General features: G+C 37.9%; 1 protein-coding gene across 2 annotated transcripts in view; it reads left to right on the forward strand.

The window, feature by feature from the left end:
• Cxadr (CXADR Ig-like cell adhesion molecule) overlaps positions 1–23,306 on the forward strand; it is a 62,717-nt gene that overhangs the window by 393 nt on the left and 39,018 nt on the right. The window lies entirely within an intron of this gene.

Genomic DNA, 23,306 nt, shown 5'->3' on the forward strand with positions numbered 1-23,306 from the left:
CTTTTTTTTTTTTTTCCTGACAACACAAACCTTATGTTTTCAACTTTAACTTCAATTTAGGCCTTGACAAAACAAAGGTGGGAAAGTAAACTGGTTATTTGACATTTTTATTTTTTCCCCCAGAATACTTCACTTTGGTAGGCACAATCCCAGTTGAGGATTTATTAATACTATGTAGTCATTCTGTTCATGACGTATGTGTACATTAGGGTACAGCGAATACCTATATTATTAAAAGATAAACGTCTTCTGCCAAACAGGACAACTCTTTTCCCCCCAGTGTTGCGACTTAAGAAACAACTCAGAAACTGTGTAATTGGTATATGTAAATATTCTTTAGATATTTCAGACCACTGTAGAAATGCATTGCTGTGAACTCAAGTTCATTGTTAACATTATTAAATCGTATATTAGCAAAACAAGGCTTGCATATTAAAAGTTACAGTGCTATATGATAGCTATTCATCTAGATTTGTCTCTTTAGAGTTTTGTGGTATACTGTAGCTGGGGAGGAGACTCCCTGGTGCATTTTTTTTTTTTTTTTGTAAAGGTGCCTTTTTATTTTTTAGTATCTTTATTTTTATTTATTTATTTCTTTAATGTGGTGCTGAGGATCGAACCCAGGGCTTCACGCATGGGAGGCAAGTGCACTCTACCTCTGAGCTACAACCCCAGCCACTCTCTGGTGCATTTTTTAAAAAATTTTTAATATTTATTTTTCAGTTTTCGGCGGGCACAACATCTTTGTTTGTATGTGGTGCTGAGGATCGAACCCAGGCCACACGCATGCCAGGCAAGCGCGCTACCGCTTGAGCCATATCCCCAGCCCTCTGGTGCATTTTTAAGGCCTGTGTGGCAGCAAGTCTGACTGTCATGAATAGTAGCAACAGTAGAGCAGTGGCAGTAGCAATAGTAGTATTAAACCCTTGATTCAGCAGTTATTAAATGCTAAACTCTTTTCCAAGGACTGTGCATGCACTCAATCTATTAAATAACCCTTGAGGGTATTTCTTATAATTATTCCTGTTGTGTAAGCAGAGAAACTGAGGCATGGAATAGTTATGTAACTAAACTTGTCAGGGCATAAATTTGCATTCTAGTCTGTGCTCTTATCACTATGCTATTATGTGTCTGAAACAGCCATTTTTCTCTTTGATTACCTCTAATTGAAATCCTAATTTCTGCCATTGGCCACCTGTCATTTATTAAGAACCTGTTGTTGGGTTGATTGGATACCAATTATTAAAGACTTTTCTTATTCACTTTTAAACTTCATGATCTTAGGTGAATACTTTCAGGCACTGTGAGTGCTCTAGGATATTCTCCAGAGCTTAGACTGGTGTTGGAAACTGTGGCCCATGCCTAAGGCATCATTATTAGACTTGGCTAAAGTAATAGGGTGATGCTGGTTTTCACAGCACCAATGAGTGGGAGCTAAAAAATGTTCAACCAATAGCTAAAAAATGTTAGCTATTTGATGGTGACCAGGCCACTATCCTCTCTATGTGCTCCATTTGCTTTATGTGTCAAGAATGGAGATACTGCAGAAGGTGTTTGGGAGGTTTGGTCAAAGGATAAAATATTTCATGGAGATGGGAGGAATAAGTTCAAGAGATTTGTTGTTCAACATGCTGGTATAGTTAATTGCAACATATTATGTTTTTGAAAATTGCTGAGAGTAGATTGGAAGCACCACAAAAAATAAGTATGAGATAATGCATAAGTTAGCTACATCATAGTTATTCCCCAGTGCTTTATCTCTGACCTTACTGTTGTATCTTATGCCCCGCCACACCCCAGTTGTCATAGATAATAATAACCCATGTACCAAATGCACTTATCTCTTTGGAGCTTCATGACACCTATTTTGGTTCTTTTCAACCTTGTTAACCTGCCCTTAATTGCCTTCTATAATAGGTCCTTTAAATGTCATCTTTCCTATGGTTCGGCCCATAACCCTCTTCTCAATTTCAATCTTAACCCTGGATGACCTTCTGTGTCCATCACTGTAACCACCAAGTAGTTGCAACTATGTGAAAATATTTCCAGCCAAGTCTACTTCTTTGAGTTCTGGGCTACTGTTTTCAATTTATAGTCAGTTTTTGAGGTACTTGAGTACCTCAGACTTTCCAAGTTTCCCAAAATGAATTCATCTGTTAATTGATTTATTAAATGATTCAGTCATCCAGCACTTTATGGTCTACTATGTACTAGGCCCTATGCTAGGTGCCTCTAAAATAGTATATGGCATTGCATATTGCACATGGTGTGGTTTTCCAGGTAGATGGTAGTTTTTTGCAGAGACATGAAGATGCGAAAGGTATGATGTATCTTGAGAGTTGAGAAGTTCAGTGTATATAAAGCATCTAAAGAACACTGCTCAGACATTTAATATGCATCTGAGTCATTCTTATGAGGAGGACTGGGATGGGGCCTGGGATTTTTTTATTTTAACAGGTTTCACGTGATGTCACTGCTGACCTCATTTCATGTGGGCAAAGAGCTAAAGATTGTGCTTGAGAGCTCCATAGGAAATGATAGGTCAGTCACACTATGTCCCATACCCCTATGGCACCAAGAAGCCTATGGAGGTAATGAAGAAATAAGATTATTCTCTTGAGTGGTAATAATGCAGCAGTTCTGGAAGCAAGTAGAACCAGTGGATCTAACACAGGAGTTCCTCTGGGATGATCTGGATGGACATAAGCAGTCCCTGTAGAAACACAGCAGAGCAAAGTTAGGCTTTCTTTTGATTTGGAAAGCTTGTCTGAGGAAGTAGAACTTGGTAGTTGCTTGAATGAGTGGCAAGAAAAAGTTGAAGAAAAGCAATTGAATTTTTGACTTGAGTGTATGATAATGTCACTGACCTACAGGAGGAATACATAAAAGAGGAGCAGGTTTTAGGGAGGGAACAATGAACTTAGCATCTGAGGTGCCTGAGAATGTTGGAAGTTAAAAAAATAAATAAAACCAGTAGAAAGATTTAAACAAAGGACTGGATCTTAAAAGAGAGGCAATGTTTGGTGTTGCAGAATTGAGAAATCCCTGCTGTTACGATTCACCTGTGTGAGGCTAACCTGGAAATGCAGGTAGGACTAGAAGATAAGGTGAAAATGAGGCAGGAGAAACACCAATCTCTAAGAAGTAGACACAAAATGAGGAATGTAGGAGCAAGAAGATAGGAGAACCAGAAGGTGACAGTGTCTTAGAGACTGATGGAGAAATGAGGCTGGTCTTACTATCTGGCGACTATTGAGAAATTCAGGAAGTTATTGATTCCACAGGAGGGACAGTTTTTGTACTGGTGAGAGTAAAAGCTGGATTTCAATAGGTTGACTGCATATCAGGTTAGTGGAAGATGTGCTGTACTTTGCACTTGCATGTAGTATGATGGTGAGGCACCACCCATTGGCCTTAATCCCAGAGGGCAGTGCATACCCCAAGAAAGAAGGTGGAAGCTAGCTAATAAGGACTCTCTTAACTTTCCTCCTTTTAGACCTATAATCTTATTCACCTTATAATTTTCCCCTAGAACACTGTATTTCTCATTCAGATTAGTTCCTGAACTCTTCAGCTTCTCAGTGATGTCATTCTCTCTCCTCTCTTAAATTTCCATCTCATCAACTTTCAGCAAGCTTATTTATTCCTCTTTATAGCCCTTCTCCTTTCAACACTGCTCATCCTTCCCCTGTCTTAACCAGGCTTCTTGAAGGAGTTGCCTGCATTTACTGACTCCATTATCTCCATTCTTATTGCTAATTCTTCCATTCTTTGAAATAGAATTTCCACCCCCTTTGCTGTAGACTGCAGTTTTCCAATGGGCACCTCATGCCTTCAGCCTCCTAAAACCCTCTCAGCACACTTTCCCCTTTGACCTATTCTTCATCTTCTTTTATCGTTGTCTCTTTATAAATGCAGAGGCTCCTAAATTTATGGTTTCATTCACCATTTTGGTGCGGATAGCCTGCGGTCTATTTCTAGTTTCTGTCTCCCAGGCTTTACCCATAATATCAAACCACTTTCCTGGCATCTCTGCTTAGACTTATCATAGGCATCTCCAACTAAACCTGTTTACACATTATTCCCACTCACATTAAGTGGCTTTTTCAGCTACAAAAAATGCCCAGGTAGAAAAACAGATCTTAGATTTGACTCTTCTTATACTCCCACCTGCTCCCATCCAATTTTGAAGACCCTTGTATCCTTCCAGCCACTACCTGTAATCCAGGTTAAACCACCATCTCTTGTTGAAGTATTTTCATAATTGGCCTCAGATCAAGTGAGCTCTTCCCTGCTCCAGGCATATCCTGTTCAGCAGCATGTCCTAGCACTTATCAAACATGCCTTTATTGTAATTGTTTTCTCTCTCCATATGCTACATTTCATTAGGTCAGGGACTGTTTACATTTTGTTTCCAGCATATGGCACAGTGATGTTCATTGAATGTATGGGAAAAGGTGTGCTAGACAGGAATCTATGCTTGTGGCTTGGAAAGGATCTACAGGGGAAAGAACATTTGTAGATCAAGAATAGGTACATCTTGGAAGAGATGGGCAAGGCTGGGCTCTGTATCATGCACAGTCAGCTTTGTGTACATTGGCTTTGTCAGGGGTTCAGGAATGGAGTGAATGCGCATTTCAATGCCAGTCTCAAATTTTAATCTCCTGTTTGCAGTCTGTTCTCTTCCCTCCCCTTCTCAGCATTTCTTCTTTCATACATAAGTCATTATTGGGTGAAAATTGATCCTTTCTTTAATTAAAGAAAATAATAGGGGCTGGGTGTTTTGGATTGGATTGATTTGGTGGCCAGCAAGTAGTAGATGTGAACTTTAAAGTAATTACTAAAGTTATACAGAAAGTAATTAAATATTATCTAACCAAAATGACCTTAGGGCTTTATCTGACTTTCATCCAACTTGTATTTTTTAAGTAAACAAATTTCATACTCTAGAATAATAACTGTTGGATTGGTTTGGATTTAGATTGTTTTCTATGGATTGTGGTGCTACATAAGAGAAGAAAGTAAAGAGGAATAACCTTTTTGAGTTCTGGTTTCTTAACCTTTTCTACTTGATTTCTCCAGTGGGGTTGGAAGTACAGATGGCAGTATGTGAGGGGTATGGAAGAAGGTCACCTTGGCATGGGGAAGATCCATTCAAGAAGCTGGCACCCAGGTCATGGTTTGGGTTGGTAGTCTCTTGGGGGCTCTGTTATTTGTATTGCTTTGTAAGTGTTCAGAATTTAAACATGGAGTTTTGTTTTGTTTTGTTTTTGCTTGGTGTGGTACACAACCTGTAACCCCAGCAGCTTAGGAGGCTGAGGTAGGGGCATCACAAGTTCAGAGCCAGCATCAGCAATTTAGTGAGGCCCTAGGTAAGTTAGTGAGACCCTGTCTGTATCTGAAGACTGGAGATATATTCCCTCTCCCTCTCCCTCTCCCTCTCCCTCTCCCCTCCCCCCTCCCCCTCCCCCCCTTCCTGATCATCTTGTGAGCCATTTCCCTCCATTACACTCTTCTACCATGATGTTCTGCTTCACTTAGAGCCCTGAGGAATGGAGCCAGCCTTCTGTGGACTAAGACCTCTGAAATCATGAATCCTCAAAAAAACTTTTCCTCCTCTACAATTGTTCTTGTTGGGTTCTTTAGTCACAGCAGCATAAAAGCTGACTGAAACAGAAATTGGTACCAAGTTGGGGTCATTGATGTTTCTAACCTGACCTTGGGATTGAGAAGCTTTTTGAGCTTTTTGGAATTGGTGGTAGGAGTTTTAAGATGCTTAGCAGTGAAAGCAGAAAATATTTTAGATTGTTGTAAGCAGAGCTTAATGGATGATTCTGATGGGCACTCAGAAGATAAGAATGCCAATTGGACTGTGGACATTGAAGAAAGGGCTCAAGAGGGTTCACAGGAGGACTATTGGAATTTGGATTAGAGGTCATTCGCGTTATGTTCTGGCTGAGGGGTTGCCTGCAGTATACCTGTGTCCTGGGACGTTCTGTGAGGCCGATTTTAAAAGCAACGGACTTCTTAATCTGGTGAAAGAAATATCTAGGCAGCATAGAATTCAGGCAGTGGCATGAATATTGGCTGGAAGCTTTTAGCCAAATTTATTGTGATAATCAGGAGCAGAAAGCAGAGCAGAAAGATTTGAAAACTTAAGACTTTAAAGGTGGGAGTAAAACTGGGGCTAAGGTAGAGTTGCATTTGTTAAAGACTGGTCTGTCACTAAAGAAATGCTAAAGACTTTGCCTGGAGACAATGAGAAAGATTGGCTTGAGGGGATCTCTGAAGCTAGCAAGATCACACCCTTCTCAAGCTGGAGGGAGCAAGAGTGAAAATCCTCTTGAGAAGTGACCAGTGGGGAATCCATCTTGCACTGAGGGCCTGGGAAGTTTTTTTCAAAGTGCTCAGACACCTAGACACTCAGAGGCTGGTGCAGCCAGGGTCCCTGGAGGCTTGACTTCTGTTCAAGATGGTGGCAGACCTTCACATCAACCACATAGTGCTGGTTTTGCTGGAATACAGGATGCTGGAGTTAGGAGGTCTTGGAGGCGTCTACCAAGATTTCAAAGGAAGGCCTGGGAGGCCAGACAAAGCGCAGCAGGGTTGAAGTCCCTGCGGGCAGCCCATGAGAGGGTGAAGCAGGGAGGTGTGAGGAGGAAGCCAAAGCTGCAGTGGAGACCCCCAAGATTAATGCCAGTAGTAATGTGGGACGTCATCCTAGGAAAGGTGCAGGAATTGATCAGAGAAAGGCCAATAGAAAGGCCACTTGGGCTGCAGCCAGCAAGGCAACAGGGGTGGAGCTACAGAAGCCCCTTTAACAGAACATGACCATGCCAGGTGCCGGATGTGGAGCTACAGGACTTATTTGCCCAGCTGGATTTCAGTCTTGCTTTGGTCTTATCACTTGTTTCTATACCCCTATTTTTTGGAATGGAAATATTTACTCTGTACTATTATATATTGTATACTTGTAGATTGCTTTCAATTTCATAGGCGCTCACAATGTGAGATTGCCTTGAATTTCAGAGAAGACTTTGGACTTGAATTTTGAGCAAATTCTTGGAACTTTTGAGACTGTGGAGACTCTTGGGAATGGACTAAATGTATTTTGCATTGTCAGATGAGTGTGAGCTTTTGGGGACCAGGGGTGGAATGTTATGGTTTGGATGTGAGGTATCCCCAAAAACCTCATGTGCGAGACAATACGACAGGGTTCAGAAAGATAATGATTGGATTATTAGAGCCTTAAACAAATCAGTGAATTAATCACCTGACGGGATTAATTTAGTGGTAACTGAAGGCAGGTGGGGTGTGGCTGGAGGAGGCGGGGCATTGGGGGCATGGCTTTGGGTATGTATTTGTATCTGGCAAGTGGAGATTTTGCTCTCTGCTGGCTAATTGCCATTGTGAATCATGTCCCTCTGCCACACTCTTATGCTATGATGTCTTGCCTTACCTCGAGCCCCAAGGAATGGAGCCTGCTGCCTGTGGATTGAGACGTCTGAAACTGTGAGCCCCTCGATAAACCTTTCCTCCTCTACAGTTGTTCTGGTTGGGTCATTTAGTCACAGCAGCGAAAAGGCTGACAAAAACACTGACTTTAAAAAGGGCTGGGGATGTGGCTCGGTGGTTAAGTTACCCTGGGTTAATCCCTTGTACTGCAAAAGAAAAAGTTAAGCATGTTTCTGTAATCAATGGCAACATGGTAATGGAATAACATTTTAGCTCTTCTGTGAATTTCCATTTGTCTTTTTAAAAACCCTTCTCCACTTCACAGCCTCACCCATTCTGATGTGTAGAATAAGGAGTTAGGCAATTAAAGTCTTACAGGTAACTTAAGTCAGCAGTTTTTGCAGTTTAGTTGGCAGAGTGCTTATAGGAGAAAAAGACTGTTTCCTGCTCTGTGGGCAAAGTGAAGATAGGAGAAGAGAGGGAGATAATAACAACAGTCTGTTTTTAGGGTAGGTATGAAATCAGTGGTGTGGTTTGGTTTGTTGTTTGGTATTTGGTGAGAAGAAGGATTAACAGTTAAGTGAACAACATGTTTACATACTGAGCAAAGGCAAATATTCGGAAACCTTTAAATCATTTTGATGCCTTCAAAGGTAGTTTACAAATTGGATTGGGAATGATTTTTACTTCATTTACTTCTAAGAAATAAAAATATGTTTGAATTTCTCAAAGAAACAAGAAGTTGTGGTTACTTTTGTATCATCCTGTGGTATAGACATGTTTTCTACGTGAGCTTTACAGGCTTATTCAAAGAAAGATGGTCTAGACAAAGTTCTCCCGAGGAATCCCATGGGACATCCAGATACAGGGAATCACCTTTGTTGAGCCATGTCTTTGTTAAATCCAAAGTGTGACTATCGCTGACCCACCTCAGTCTTTACAAGTAAGTGTCTTGAACTGTTGAATACCAGAACATTCTCAAATAGGATTTCTCTAATGGACCAGACAGTACTTTTGACTTTGTACCAGAGTAGTTCTTCAGTAAGAATAGAGAAGACTCTAACTTAAGTCAGTTGTACAATATGAAATCTGATATTTCTAGAATGAACTGTTAAGTCTGGGCTCAGCAGTTAACATACCTTATTTATTTATTTTTTTAACATGATTTCACACACATCATGTTTGAATCCACTCAACAACCTCAGGGCAAGAACAACACATTATAATGTTCTTATTGAACATTCTGAAGCCAGGTTCTGAAGCCAAGACCTAAGTCCAACATGATGTGGCAATAGTGTAAAGCAACGTTGTCCTACATAAGTATCATGCAAGCCACAGGTGTAATTTAACATTTTCTAGTAGCCACATTAAAAGACCATAGGAAAGAGGTGAATTAATTTGAATGTAATTTGTTTAACCCAATTTATACAGAAGATATATATATTTCCATATGTAGTCAAATTAAAAACACTGAGCTGATCTTTGAAATCTGATCAGTGTTTTACTTGGCTAAAACTGCTCATTTTATTGTTTGCCAGCCCTCTTTACAGTGTTGGGCAGCTGCCTTAATGGTCAGCATTGGGCTAGAACTTGGAGCTTTACTTCTGTTTAGTCCTAGAATGTCTAACCTGAAAAGGCATGGATGCACAGTGCCATCAGAACAGCTTTGTCCAATGGAACATGCCTTTGGAATTGTTCTAGTGAGGGTTCTCTAAAATTATTATTCATGTCATATAGTATTTCCTTGTTGGCAGTGAGCTTAAAGTCTATCATTTCTTAGTTTCTTGTAATCATGAGAGAATTTGTTACATGCACACAAAATTATATCAGCTATCCTTATCAATAATTAGGAACATTCACATTTTAAGTATAAGGCAGAAAAAAAAATAAGTCTGTGCACAGAAATCGTATTTTTAACTTGACCATAGCGGGGAAAATGCATTTCTGTAGAGGTGCAAAATAAACAGGATAGAATGGCCCTCCTAATGGTTGCTGAGGAGATTTGAATTCACTATGGTATGTTAAAAAGGAATTTATACCAAGATTGAAGCAATGAATTTAGATATGCTCCCAGTGGGCATGATTTTCTTATTGTAAGTAATCATTTCTGTGTTGATTTCAGGCTTTTTTATAAGGAGACACATCATTTAATCATTTTACTGTTTCTGAGGTTTCTTATTTTCTGTGATTTATAAAACACTTATTTCATCTGAATGCATTTTTCCTTGGGGGGGGGGAAGCGCAAAAAGTCACTTTTTCTATCTTATGTTAATTAAAAAAGAAGAGAAGTAAGCTGAGGTTTTTATGAGCAAGGAAGCCAAGGAAGATTTCCTAAAATGGAGTGGTACATATTCTATGAAGGTGATGAAAATATTCACCATGGCAACTGGTCTGCTTTACCCATAATGCAAAGCACCATATTTGCATTTCTCTTTTTTCTTTTTGTGAGAGAATTCTGAAATTAGCATCTGTGTATGAGAGGCCAAGGGAGAGGTAATATACTGTTTAGATTGAAATGAAGGACTAGGATAATTTGGATTGGAATTGAGAGTTGAATGCTTCCCTCAGATTTATGTCTGCTCCGGGGAAATAGGGAAGGGGTGGATCTCCATTTCAGGAGATGCTTGTGGAAAATCTGTCTGCTTGTGTACTTTAACTCCCTCTCTGGCTTTCCATTAGGGTTTACATTTTCACCAGTCCTGCTTTCTAAGAAATTCTAAATATTTCTCAGAAGCCACCTCAGTCCCTGTGGAAGTTCCAGGGTAAATATGTACTATAACACAAACATATAGCCAAGATGTTGTGATTGTGCCTCAGAAGACAGAATTAAGACACCATTCCAGGACTCTTGGCAAGCTTAAGTCCAGAGACTGGAGTTTTCGCTCTCTTTATTCTAAGTTAATATAGTTTGCCTCCTTTGTCACAGAGAAAGTAGAGCTTTGCAGGTATAAATTCCCTTAATTTCTTGAACCCCAATATGTGAACTTAATCATAACTGTACCAATCCTTAGGTCCTTCTCTCCCTCTAGTATTTTTCATTTATTTGGTTTTAGAGTGCTGGGGGTGGAGCCCAAGGGCATCTGAGCATGTTAGGCAAGCACCCTACCACTGAGCCATGCCCCCAGCCTCTTCCCTCCAGTCTTAATTAAAGGTGTCTTGTCTTTTAAGTTGCCCAGGCTGGCCTTGAACTTGTGATCCTTTTGTTGGTATTCATTTTACAGAAGAAAACATCTAGTCATAAAGAGGCTAGAAATTGCTGGTGGCCAAACGTTTAAATTTGAATTTGAACTCAGATCTGACTTAGAAATCCAAACTGTTTCTTTCTTTCTTTTTTTTTTTTAAGTTTCATTTATTTATTTGTTTTTGGTACCAGGGATTTAACCCAGGGGTGCTTAACCACTGAGCAACCATCCCCAGCCCTTTTGTATATTTAATTAGAGACAGGGTCTCACTGAGTTGCTTAGGGCCTCGCAGTTGCTGAGGATGGCTTTGAACTCTCAATCCTCCTTCCTCAGCCTCCTGAGTTGTTGGGATTACAGGCATGCACAGCCGGTCAAACCCACACTCCTGATGGGCTGAACTGCTCCCATAATTCAGGATGCCAGTATTTAAGAAAAGTTCTCATTTTGGGGGAAGGGGACTCAGAGGGCTGTTAATGCCATTGAGATGTGTGGAGGGCAGGGGAAGAGACAGTGTCAGAAAGACTTCTTATTAGTTGACTGATTGATGGCCTAAAATTAGAACATATTTAGATCTGAAATATGTAGTTTAGTTTAACATCCTTAATTTATGTTTGAGCCCTAGAGAAGCAACTTGTCCAAAATGATTCAGAGCTTGTTTGTTTGTTTGTGATGGATTTGACAATAGATTTCTAGTCTGATATTTAGTTCTGTTAAGAAAAAAGAAAAGAAGAAAAGAATTATTAACCCAACTCTACCTAAATTGCTACCTAGAAATCTAGTGTGGAAGAGAAATACTGTAAACTCTAGACCTTCCTCCACTATGGTGATTGGAATGGGGTTTCAAATGGTGTACTCATTGAGTGTTATAGTGATTTCAGAAATGAAATCTCTGTGGGGTGTTCACCGATTGACTCTTACACCCAGGATGAATGTGGCTGAGGAGTCGTCTGCCTGAGTTTGTAATATTGCTCCATTAATTCACTGTCTCTTTTTCCACCCCCTAAAGTGGGAATAATACCAGTTGTACATCTTTCAGGGAGTCATTATGAGAATGGAAAGAAGTGTGAACAAGGTATTTTGAAAAATGCTTTACTATTTGTTGTTGGGTGATGGTTTCCCCACTTTCATCTCAGCTTATTTCTAGTGCACTTGCTTTTTTTATTTTCAATATTTTTATTTTTTGGTTTTAGGTGGACACAGTATCTCTATTTTACATTTATGTGGTGCTGAGGATCGAACCCAGTGCCCCACGCATGCTAGACAAGCACTCCACCACTGAACCACAATCCTGGCCCTGTTGCACTTGATTTTTGATTCTCATGGTGGATAGGGAGCCAGGAGTTGACATTTTTAAAAAGTACATAGAAAAACAAAAACTATCCTTGTGGCATTTCATTCATTGTTAGTAATTTATTTGTTGATTTTCTTAGTTCTGAGCACATATTAGTATTGTACATATGGGAATTAAACCACTGAAACTCCTAGACAGCAGCGGGCCTAATTTCTACCTACCCTTGTTTTCTTATCTCCCTTAAAAATATTTAGAGGCCACGTTGGAGTAGTTAATTATATTAACATGTTTAAAGTGTCTTTCTTTTTTATTAATAGAAATAGGAGCATTTGCCATTTAGGTAACTTTCGCAAATATCTAATCCCAAAGCAAATTTGGTAAGGAGCAAGTTGGCACAGATGGTTGAGGGGGAAAGGACATAGTACTGCTGTGCTTTTTTTTGCATAGGTTTGGAATGTCTGCAACTTGCCAACCTAGACATCTATAGTATTTGTAGTCAAACGCACACAAAATTGTCCTTGTCCTTATCAGTCCCTTAAAAATACTAGTTCCTGGTTTTTCTAATTTATTTCTTAAAATTTCCCTGGTGAATCATTTTTCACTATTATGGTTTGATATTAAGGTTGATGAGTTCTGGGATCTGAACTCAGCAATATTACTGAATGTGTCCTCTCTAAAATAGTGACACTGATGACATGCTCTGACATGTCTCAAAAAGCTTAATATTAAGTAAGTTTCACATAACACTTGACATTGAAGTCATTCTAACATCCTTTTGAAAAAAATATGCAAGACTTTTGGAATGTGAATGTAAAGTTCTCTTATTATTATTTCTAGTTTTTTTTTTCCCTTTTGCTAGTATTTTTGGGATAACTAGATACTTTGCATAAATGTGAAAATGTTTTTCTTTGTGCTTCATTTTGTGTTAGAGATAGTTGAAAGATAGTCACACAAATTTTCTTTATCTGTATTTGTGCTTTTAGAATAACTTCATGCAAACGTTTTTCTTAACACATTTCTCCTGTTAAAAATAGCTATTGGTAAAAATAGTAAGTATTCTATTCCATGTATAGCAGGCAGCAGTGACCAGGATTGTTCAGCTCCTTCTGAGCCATACTTCATGACTGATTTCTTTTCTTTCCCTGGAAGGTCTGATGGTCCTCTCTGCCATCCCCATTCCTCTTTCAAATAGCTCCTTTACTTCACCTTCCCTTTGCTCTGAGTTCATTCCCTCCATTTGCAATTTAGTGAGAAGTTTTATCCACTTGCGTGGTCCACAGGCCCATTGAATGAGGCTTAGGACATGCCCCCTCGAGAGGTGAACTCGGCAATATTAACAATATTACCAAGACCTTGTTAAATATGTGCTTCATGAGAGGTATATGAAACAATTACCTGTAATGGAGAAATTTGATAATGCAGAGGAGGAAGCAGTTAACACTGCTTTTGGGAACCAGGGAAACTTCAAAGAGGAGAAGACAGGTTAGATGTACTTTAGTGAATGGCTGGAGGTGCTCTTGATTGGAGAAGACAGAGCAAGGAAAAAATAGACCTTTCAGACCTAAAAGAGAGAGCATATACCAACATGGGTGTTCCACAACTATAGACTTAGTTATTTTTGTTCCCTTAATGCTTTCTCTGATTTATTCCCTCTAGGACTGGACCTAGACCAGGACATTTTTACTATTGTGGTTACAGCTTTAGTAGAGAAGGGGCTTAACTTATTCTTGTCTACTTTTATTTGCATTTCATCTTGTTAATTTCCTCCCCACCATTTTGGAATATTTCATCTTTCATCTCTATAGTGTATCTTCTGTTGTTTTTTTTTTTTTTTATGAAGGTACTTAAGCTTTGCTTTCTCTTCCCTCAACATATTTCAAACATGTTATCTGCTTACCTCTAGACGTTCAAAATTGTTTGGTTGCTGTTTTATTCTGTTGTGATAAGCACTTTCTTGATTGCTTAGCTCTCGAGACAGGTTATATTGTTGCTTATCTCAAAATTCATAGCCCCTTTCTGCACCCAGGTGAAAAGATTTCACCTGTCACTGCTTGAATTCTACATGATATACTCTTTAAAATCCTTGTACATAAGCCATCACTGTTCAGATTTCCCATTTAGTATCTTGATTAGATAGGTAAAAACATAGAAAATGTTTCCAAACATTCCTTTGTTTGTTTCCTTATGATAAAACAAAGAAAACTTTCATTCAACAAGTATTTGGTGACTTCTAGCTGAGTACTTGAAATTTTTTTGTACCAAAGGAAAACAGTGATGATCAAGACCATCATGGTCTCTGATTTCAAAGTCAGATGTGAAATGGTCACTAGAGGTGGACAGAGTAAAGCAGTTTTTGGAGATCTCTATTTGTGATGGTGGCATTATCATTGGCCTGAGGAGTACATGGAACACCTAGTTCAATCACATATGGCACAAGGGATGCTTTCTGAGAAAAGACTGAACTGAGGCTGTGGTGGTAGGAGTTATCCTCAAAGATAGGATGGAACAGAGGAGGTATCTTAAAAGTGTGCACGTGCACAGTGGGGAATGAAATGTAGCATACTGTTAGAGTGGGAGTAGGAAGAAACCAAGGGTGGAGAGTTTCAGATCACACAGGGCATTGGAGGAGAAGTCAAGTACCTGAAGCAGTGTGGAGCCATTGGAAGTTTTCAGACATGACAGTGACCTCTCTTAAAAAACAAACAAAGCACTCTATAAAGAACACTTTGTAGTATGGAGAATAGGTTTGAACGAGAAGCAATGGATACAGGGAAGCCAATAGCAGGCTCTGTTGAGGCTGTGGGAGAGGTGATAGTGGGCTGCATGTGGATAAAAGTGGTTGGATTTGGAATATATTAAGAAGGCAGAATTAACAGGATGTAATATTTGGTAGAGTGAAAAGAAAGTGAATGTTGCTGCCCCTTTCCTTTAATTTTATTTCCAGGTTGATGCAAATCAATTGGTAATGCAGATGTTTCTTGTATCCATGATCTTACACAGGGCTTGATTGCCACAGGTGATGATGGTAGGTCTCATTACCAAGATTGGGCATAAAGGAGATTCAGTGTTTTTCTGGGGGAACAAACTTGATGTCACTGGGCCCCTTTCCCCCAAGTCAGGTATGTGGGTTGAGTTCTGAAATTAACCTCATTTTCTTACACCATAAAAGGTCTTCCAGCCCCCCCCCCCTTTTTTTTTGAAGAGAGAGGGAGAGAGAATTTTTTTTTTTAATATTTATTTTTCAGTTTTCAGCGGACACAGCATCTTTATTTTTATGTGGTGCTGGGGATCTAACCCAGCACCTCGCGCATGCCAGGCGAGCGCATTACCGCTTGAGCCACATACCCAGCCCCTTCCAGCCCATTTTTAAAACTGTTGATGGTGTTGCGCTTTGCTCATTCTAGATCCTTAGGGGATCTACAAAGATCACTCTTGCCTTATCAGTTTTTTTTTCCCTGCTTATGAATTTTCTTGCCTTGTTTTCTCATTTTTCTTATACCAGTGACTTTTTATTATCTGTTACGCCCCTTTTCTCCTTCTTATGGGTCTGGAATAAGTAACTGGTGTTATTCAACATTTACCCAGATTTCACATGAATAGTTCCTTGGTGTCATTGTCTGTAATACCTATTTTATATATTTTGTAAAGACTAAATGAAGGTGTGGAGGGCAGAGGGCAGAAGTTAATTGGATTAGACAAAGGGTAATGAAGGGAATGGGGAATGGGAATAGGAAAGATAGTAAAATGAATCAGACATAACTTTTCTATGTTCATGTATCAATACACGGACAGTGAAACTCCATATCATGTATAACCACAAGAAATGGGATCCTAACTAGTATAAGTTACATTCCATGTATGTATAATATGTCAAAGTATATGCTACTGTCATGTATATCTTTAAAAAGCACAAATAAAAAAAGATTAAATGAAGTAATAAATGTAAGGCTCCTTGATAGTGCCTACTTAGAGATAAGCAGTAAATTTAAATTTTCATATGCTCTGTACCTTAATGTATATCAATTATTTTTCTTCCTTGCCTGGAAGGGTTATTTAAGGAATTCCCTCATAGTCATCTTTACTGGCTGTGGATTGATTTGACTATGGATTGATAAGTACATTTCCCCATTGTTTTGTGAATTTCCAATATGTTTAAATCCTCTTGAGAGTCTTTGTCCTGTTGAACAGTATACCACTTTCAAGGAACTAATACACAAGGTAGTGTATATTAGGCTATTCAAGTGGCCATAACAAAATACCATACACTGGATGGTATTGGTTTTTATAATAAAAAAATTACATAATTAAAATCAAAAACTTGATTTTATAATACTGGAGGCTGGGAAGACTAAGATCAAGATATGAGCAAATTTGGTTTCTTTCTTGTTTTTAAGCAGCTGCCTTCTCATTTTGGTCCTCTCCAGGTGGAGAAAGAGTTTTGGTGCCTCCTTTTCCACCAGTTTGGTCAGTTCAGAGCTCCACCATTATAATTTCTTTTAACCTTAATCACTTGAAAACCATATATATATTTTTTTAATTTTAATTTTTTTTGTGGTACTGGAGATTAAACCCAGGAATGCTTTAACACTGAGCTATACCCCCACCCTTTTTAATTTTTTAGTTTCAGATAGGGTCTCACTAAATTCTTCAAACAGACCTCTAACATGCAATTCTCCTGTGAAAGACCATATCTTTAATGCAGTCATATAGGGGATTGGGGCTTCCATATATGAATCTGGCATTTGGCCCATAACACAGTTCTCTCCCATAAGTATTTTTATTATATTAATGTGTTTATTATCACACATTATTATATATTTAAGGCCGTGTGTTTTTTTTGTTTGTTTGTTTGAAAGATATAATTTAATTAGATGATTCATCTTGTTGTCAGGTGAATGGAAGTAAATCATAAGTGGCAGTGTTTTGTCTTACTTCCATTAATATGAAGGAAGTAGACTGTATGTCTTAAGCCAAAAGCCAAATTTTTGCTGGAAGAGAGGAGTTCTACCCTGATATAGTTATTCTAGATTTTTATCACAGGGAGATGAGCCTGGATTATTTTTACCCTAAGTTTCCTGCCTGTTATTTGACATTTAGATTGTTTTTTTTGTTTGTTTGTTTGTTTCAGAATATATCAGGAAATAAGACTGTGTTGGTAAATGATGTCCTCACTCATGTGAACTCTTCATCATGGGAGTTCAGTCCACAGTTGTCAAGTTGTGCTAACAGTGTCAACATTCCCCAGGCCTTCTGTTGATAGTGGGTTGTACTGATTGACTTTCCATGTTGCCACAGTTTCCAACAGAGTTGCCAAGGTTGCCTGTCTTCTTCTTCTTCATCATTATCATCATCATCATTGAGCCAAACACTCCGCCACTGGGCTTTTTATTTTATTATTTTGAGATAGGATCTCACTAGAAAACTTTTCTGCCTTTCAAGTAGCTGAGATTATAGGCTAATGCCATCATGCCTGGCTTATTAAAATTTTTAAACACTGTGAGTTTTATATGAGAAATAAAGTATTACATTGTTTGAATTTATATTTCTTCAATTATGAATGTGGTTGCATATTCTCTCATTGTCTTTTTAATATAAAATTTGTATAGCAGTTTTAGGTTTACAAAATAGTGTAGTCGGTATAGGGTATTCTCTTATAATCCCTCTACACATAGCCTCCCTCATTGACATTTCCTCTCAAGGGGTACATTTGTTAGAACTGATGAACCTGTATCCACACATTATTATCACCCATGGCCCATAGTTTGCGCTAAGGTTCACTCTTATTGCAGGTTCTTGTAGATTTGGATGAACCATAATGACACGTAGCCACTGTTGCAGTGTCATATAGAAGAATTTTGTTGCCCTAAAAATCATTGACTCCATCTTTCATCCACTCTCCTCTCTAGCCCCTGTCAACCAGTGATCTTTTTACTATGTAAGTTTTGCCTTTTCTAGAATGTTGTACAGTTGTAATTGAACAGAATGTACCATTTCCCATTGGTTTTTTTTCACTTAGTAACATACACCTTAGGATTCTTCCATGTCGTCATGGCTAGATTATGCATTTTTTGTTTGGTGTGCATTACCACGAAAGTATACGTTTGAATTAGGAGGCACATGATGTTCATTTGTTCTGAAGGTAACTTTGATCATTTGGTTAAGGTGGTGATTACGTGAATTTCATGTTGTGAAGTTTTTATTTTTCTCTCTGTAATTGATGAATATTTTGTGAGATTTTTTGACATTGTATAAAACATCCTTTTTCTGATACTCTTACACACTAATTTTCAGCATCTTGCTTGAAGCAGTTATAACTATGATTTTGCCAAATGGTGATTTTCTAATTGAAAGTGTTTACCATAGTCAGATTGTTGGTTTTCCTTCATAGGTTCCTTTTCTCTTTTTCTTTTCTTCTTTTCTCAAAACACTTAAAAATTCTCACATGAGATATATCACAAAGAGGTCTCTTTTTTTAAGAAGCAACCACAAAATTTCCTGAAATTATAATTATTCCTAAAATTATAACCCATAATTTTAAGATTGCCAAGCTTACTTTGATTTTAAGGCTGGAAGGAAAAGACCACTTAAATCATCTAGGTTAACAAGTAACTTAAACTTGGAAAATCAGGTTAAAGAAATCAAGGCTTGTCGTTTGTTCAGAATATTGCCTGCCTTCCAGAGGACTGGTTCCTTTCATTGTCTCAGGTTATACTCTATTCTTGGTTTAGAAATCGAGCTTCTAAGGTCTTAGTAGGAGGTGACTTTAAGGGCTTAAAAATACTGTTTGATGGACTCATGTCACTTTGATGCGCAGATAGAAGTCAGACTAGACAGCAGAGTAGTTCTAGAGAGCCAACTGATTTGGTATTTTGAGATTTTTAAAAAGCAAGTAGAAAACCAGTAGATGTTATTTTAACCACTGCCAATGTGGGATGTGGTTCACTTTGTTTATATACTCCAATATGAACCACTTATTAACTGGACTCTAAAATACACATAGCTTATGTATGTGCTACATATTTCATCACATTCTGAATGTGAGGTTGAATAATAATATAAGATTTGATAATTGATTTAGTTTTCAAGTCATGTTTGAACCTGCAAGTGGTTTGCAAATTAAATTATCACTGAATTTGCTGCACAAATAAAATTGGGCAGTATTTGGAAAGAAGCCTCAGGACACTACATGAGACCAAGTGTCTGCCCTTTGTCTCATACAACTAGTGACTGTTGAAAAAAAAAAAAAAACTATGTGTCTGTGAGAAGAGACCTTTCATTGTTGCTAGGAAACCCAACTGTTTTGCATGATCTTGAGATTTCAATTCATTTTTAGTTCAACACAAGAGCAGTAGAATGTTTTAAACATTGAAAAAGAAACCCTGAAAATCATCTAAAAATCTGTTTACAATTTCTTAAGCAGTATAGTTATCTCTCGATATCTGTGGGGGTTTGGTCCAATGGACCCCTCACAGATTTTCAAACCCACACATGCTCATATTTCTTATATAAATGGCATAGTATTTGCATGTAACTGAAGCATGTCCTCTGGTAGACTCTAATCATCTCTGGATTACTTATAGTAACTAATACACTGCAAATACTATGTAAATAGTTTTTAAACTGTTTCGGTGATAAGGATAAGAAAAAAGTCTGCACATATTCAGTACAGATGTAATTTTAAAAAATACATATTTTCAATCCAAGAATAGTTGAATCTGTGGATGCAAAACCCACAGGTGGAGGGTCATCTGTATATAAATAAAATTTCACAAAAAAGTAGAAATGGACATTTCCCTTTCTCAAAATCTCAGCTCTCAAAACTAATTGCTGTAATCAATTCAGCCTATATTTTTACAGATTTGTATCCAGATACTGTTATAGTTTGGATCTGGAGTGTTCCCCATAATTTCACAAATTGAAAGCTTTTTGGCTAGACTCTGTTGCTGTTTGGAAGTAGTAGAAACATTAGGAGGCAGAGCCTAATGGAAGGAAGTTATGTCACTGGGGGCGTGCCCTTGAAGGGCATGTTGTGACCTTAGCTCCTTCCTCTCTTTTTGGCCACCATAAAGTCAGCAACTTTGCTCTACCATGTGTTTCTCACCATGATGATTTGCCACACCACAGGCCCAAAGCAACCATGGAAAAGCATAAGAATAAATCTTTCCTCCTTGTAAGTGTTTATCTCAGGCATTTTATTACAGCAATGGGAAATTCACACACACACATATAATATTTTTTTAAGGTGGTTGTACAAAATAAAAGTATTTTCTCTATGTTAAACAAGAAAGAATGAAAGATAATGTCAAACTAGGTTGCATTTTATTCTGATGACTTTGTATAGTGTTAAATACTGAGAGCATGAATTAGACTTTGAATGGTTATACATTTAGATGTCTAATCGATGTCATTTAAATTTTTTATTTGATTTCTATAAAATGAAAACTCCAAAAACATATTGTGACCATGAAGTTTTAATTGTTATTTATAGTAATTTGGCATTCTCACTTATGTGGGTTTTTTCCTTCATATTTTTGGACTATGTCTTGATTCATTTTTAAAGGGAGTTTTTATTCTGGAGTGTACTTATGGTATTCTTATCTTACTTGGTACATATTAATACTAGACAAATGCAGGCAGTAAATTCTAGTAGCTATTAAAAGGACTTGAAGTAGCGGGAATTTCTTATGGTATATTAATGCTTTTAGAAAACATTTTTAAAATTTATCAAACTTATATAATCTAGTTACCAGTTATTTTCCACTGAATGCAGGGAACCACGTTAATAGGTAGATGTATCCATGATTTCTCCCAAGCCTTAATGGAGCTGATGATTCAATGGCAAACCAATTCCTAAGAAGACAAGGTAGGAAGATAATGGGAAGAAGATAAGCTCATCAACATCTAGGAGATGTGACAAAACCCTGGATGCAATCAAAGTCAACTTCACCATAAAATTGATAAATGTGGGAGAGGGGAGAAGAATCCAAGTAACCATATGCTAAGTGCCAAATAGGTGACCCGGATGTTGTAAAGTACTGTGAGCATTCGTAGAAGAAAGGACAGAAAATCATTGTCAGGTGGAGAGTGATGAATGCCTAGAGAATATGGTAGGAATGGAGCTAAGTTTATTAGAAGTGATAAAAAGGATTAATTCGGAGGTTTAAATATTGGTTCAGAAACATTTTCAACTGCACACATAAATATAAAGTAACATAATTTTAAAAAGATATGTGGGTATGAAGAGGAGATGGAGTAATTTGGACTTTTGGTAGTGATTTGGTCTGAACCAGTGGGTTTGGATGGTGTATCATCAATCTTTGCTGTATAACAAGCCAACCCCATCTTAAGAGGCTTTACATGAAAGTCATGTATTCGTGATCTTGCACAATGCTCGGCTAGATTAGGCTGGAATTGGAAGTACTGGGCTCATGCGTGGGACCTGCAGATAGTGAACTGAACTGGGGCTGTGTGTTCTAGGGTGGCTACATTTGGGTGGGGGAAGCTGTTGGTCAGACTGCAGTTCCTTCCCAGGTGGTTTGATACGTAGTGGCTGGGGTCGGAGGAGGGAAGGATGAGCACAGAAAGTGCTCTTGAGAACTGAAGTCTCAGTTCACACAGCACTCTGACCACAATCTGTTTATTGATCAAAGCAAGGTCAGACTCTTTTTATTTTATTTTATTTTGGTATTGGAAATTGAGCCCAGAGGCACTTTACACTGAGCTATATCCCCAGCACTTTTTACTTTTTATTTTGAGACAGGGTCTCAGTAAGTTATTTAGGACTTCACTAAGTTGCCCACACTGACCTCGAACTAGCAATGCCTCTGCCTTAGCCTCCCAAGTCACTGGGATTATAGGAGTGCACCTCCGTGCCCAGCAGATGTGTTTATTTTTATGGGTGGAAGCAGGGGGACAGGAAGGAAAGAGAGGCAGGGAGCCATACATACCATCAGCTTATCCCTTAGGGCCGCTCCCAGCTCATCATCCAGCCATGAATGTGGGTGTCAGGCAACAAGGTGGTCCAAGTGGTAGTGCTGCTTAATAACAGACAATGGTGGAACTCTGGGTTCTGTACACATTAGGTGCTTGAGTTTATACTTAAGAAGATGTTAGGTTATCAACAAGGAACCACAGATGTGACAGTTCGTGCTGTGCATACTTTCATATTGTAAAGAGTAAAAAATACATGTTTTATATGATTTCATGGATAGACTAAATTTGTATTTCAAATCAAATATCGCTTGCTCAAATGTTTGATCTTGTTTGAAGATAGGTATTGAGCACACCTATTTTTAAGTGCAAATTGATGTGAATTGAATTACTTTTCTTTTGTAAAACAGAACTGAATTTATTGAGCTATTTTTCTCTTATAGATGAAAAACTAGAATAATTTTGTTTATAGTTTATTTCTACACTTTATGCATCTAAGATATACCAGTATTATAATAAACTATTACATATAATAGTTGTATATAATAATATAGTCCACATGTAACAAACTATCATATAGTGTGTGTGTGTATATGTATATGTGTGTGTGTGTGTGTGTATGTGTATATATATATATATATATAATATAAATATTAGCAAGGAGGAGACTGTGAGATCTTGCCTAATTGCAGGTTAAGACCTCTTTAACGAACCTAACTGGAAAAACGTTTATGGTCATTTTTTTTGTAGCTTAGGATATCTTATTTTACATATTTTTCAAATGTTGCCATCTAGCATTGATTTTTCTCTTAATTAGGATGTAAATGGAATTTTTGTAAAATACAAATTTCAGAATACATTATGGGATTTAAAGATGTCTTTTAAAATATGATTTGTAGCTTTCCTAGAAGGAAATAGTAAGGGGTGAACCGTACAAAATGTCTTAAAGATAATATTGAAGTTAATTATTTGGCAAATTAAAAAAATTTAGTGATGGGTCATTTAATGGTGGAGGTATGTTATGAGAGAATGCATTCTTAGTTGATTTTGTCATTGTATGAAGAGTGCATTTACATAAATCTGAAAGGTACAGTCCACTGTAGACCCATGCTATATGTTGTACCCACTGTTCCTAGGCTATAAACCTGTATAGCATGGTGCTGTGCTGAATACTGTAGGTAATTATGACAAAATGGTGTTTGTGTAGCTAGACATAGAAAGGGTACAGTAAAAATACTTTAGGTAATGGGAATTTTTCAGCTGCCTTATAATCTTATGGCTCCACTGTCAGATATGCAGCCCACCTGACTAAAATAGTTATGCAGTGCATAACTGTGTATAAATCAAGTGTTTCCTTTCATTTTGAATTGTCCTCATTGGAATTTCTTGCTTGTAAATATTTAAGCATTTAATAGAAACTGGGTAATCGAGTTTAATTTTAGAATTAA

The sequence above is a fragment of the Marmota marmota genome, unplaced genomic scaffold (genome assembly GCF_001458135.2).
Source record: "Marmota marmota marmota unplaced genomic scaffold, marMar, whole genome shotgun sequence".
Lineage (NCBI taxonomy): Eukaryota > Metazoa > Chordata > Mammalia > Rodentia > Sciuridae > Marmota > Marmota marmota.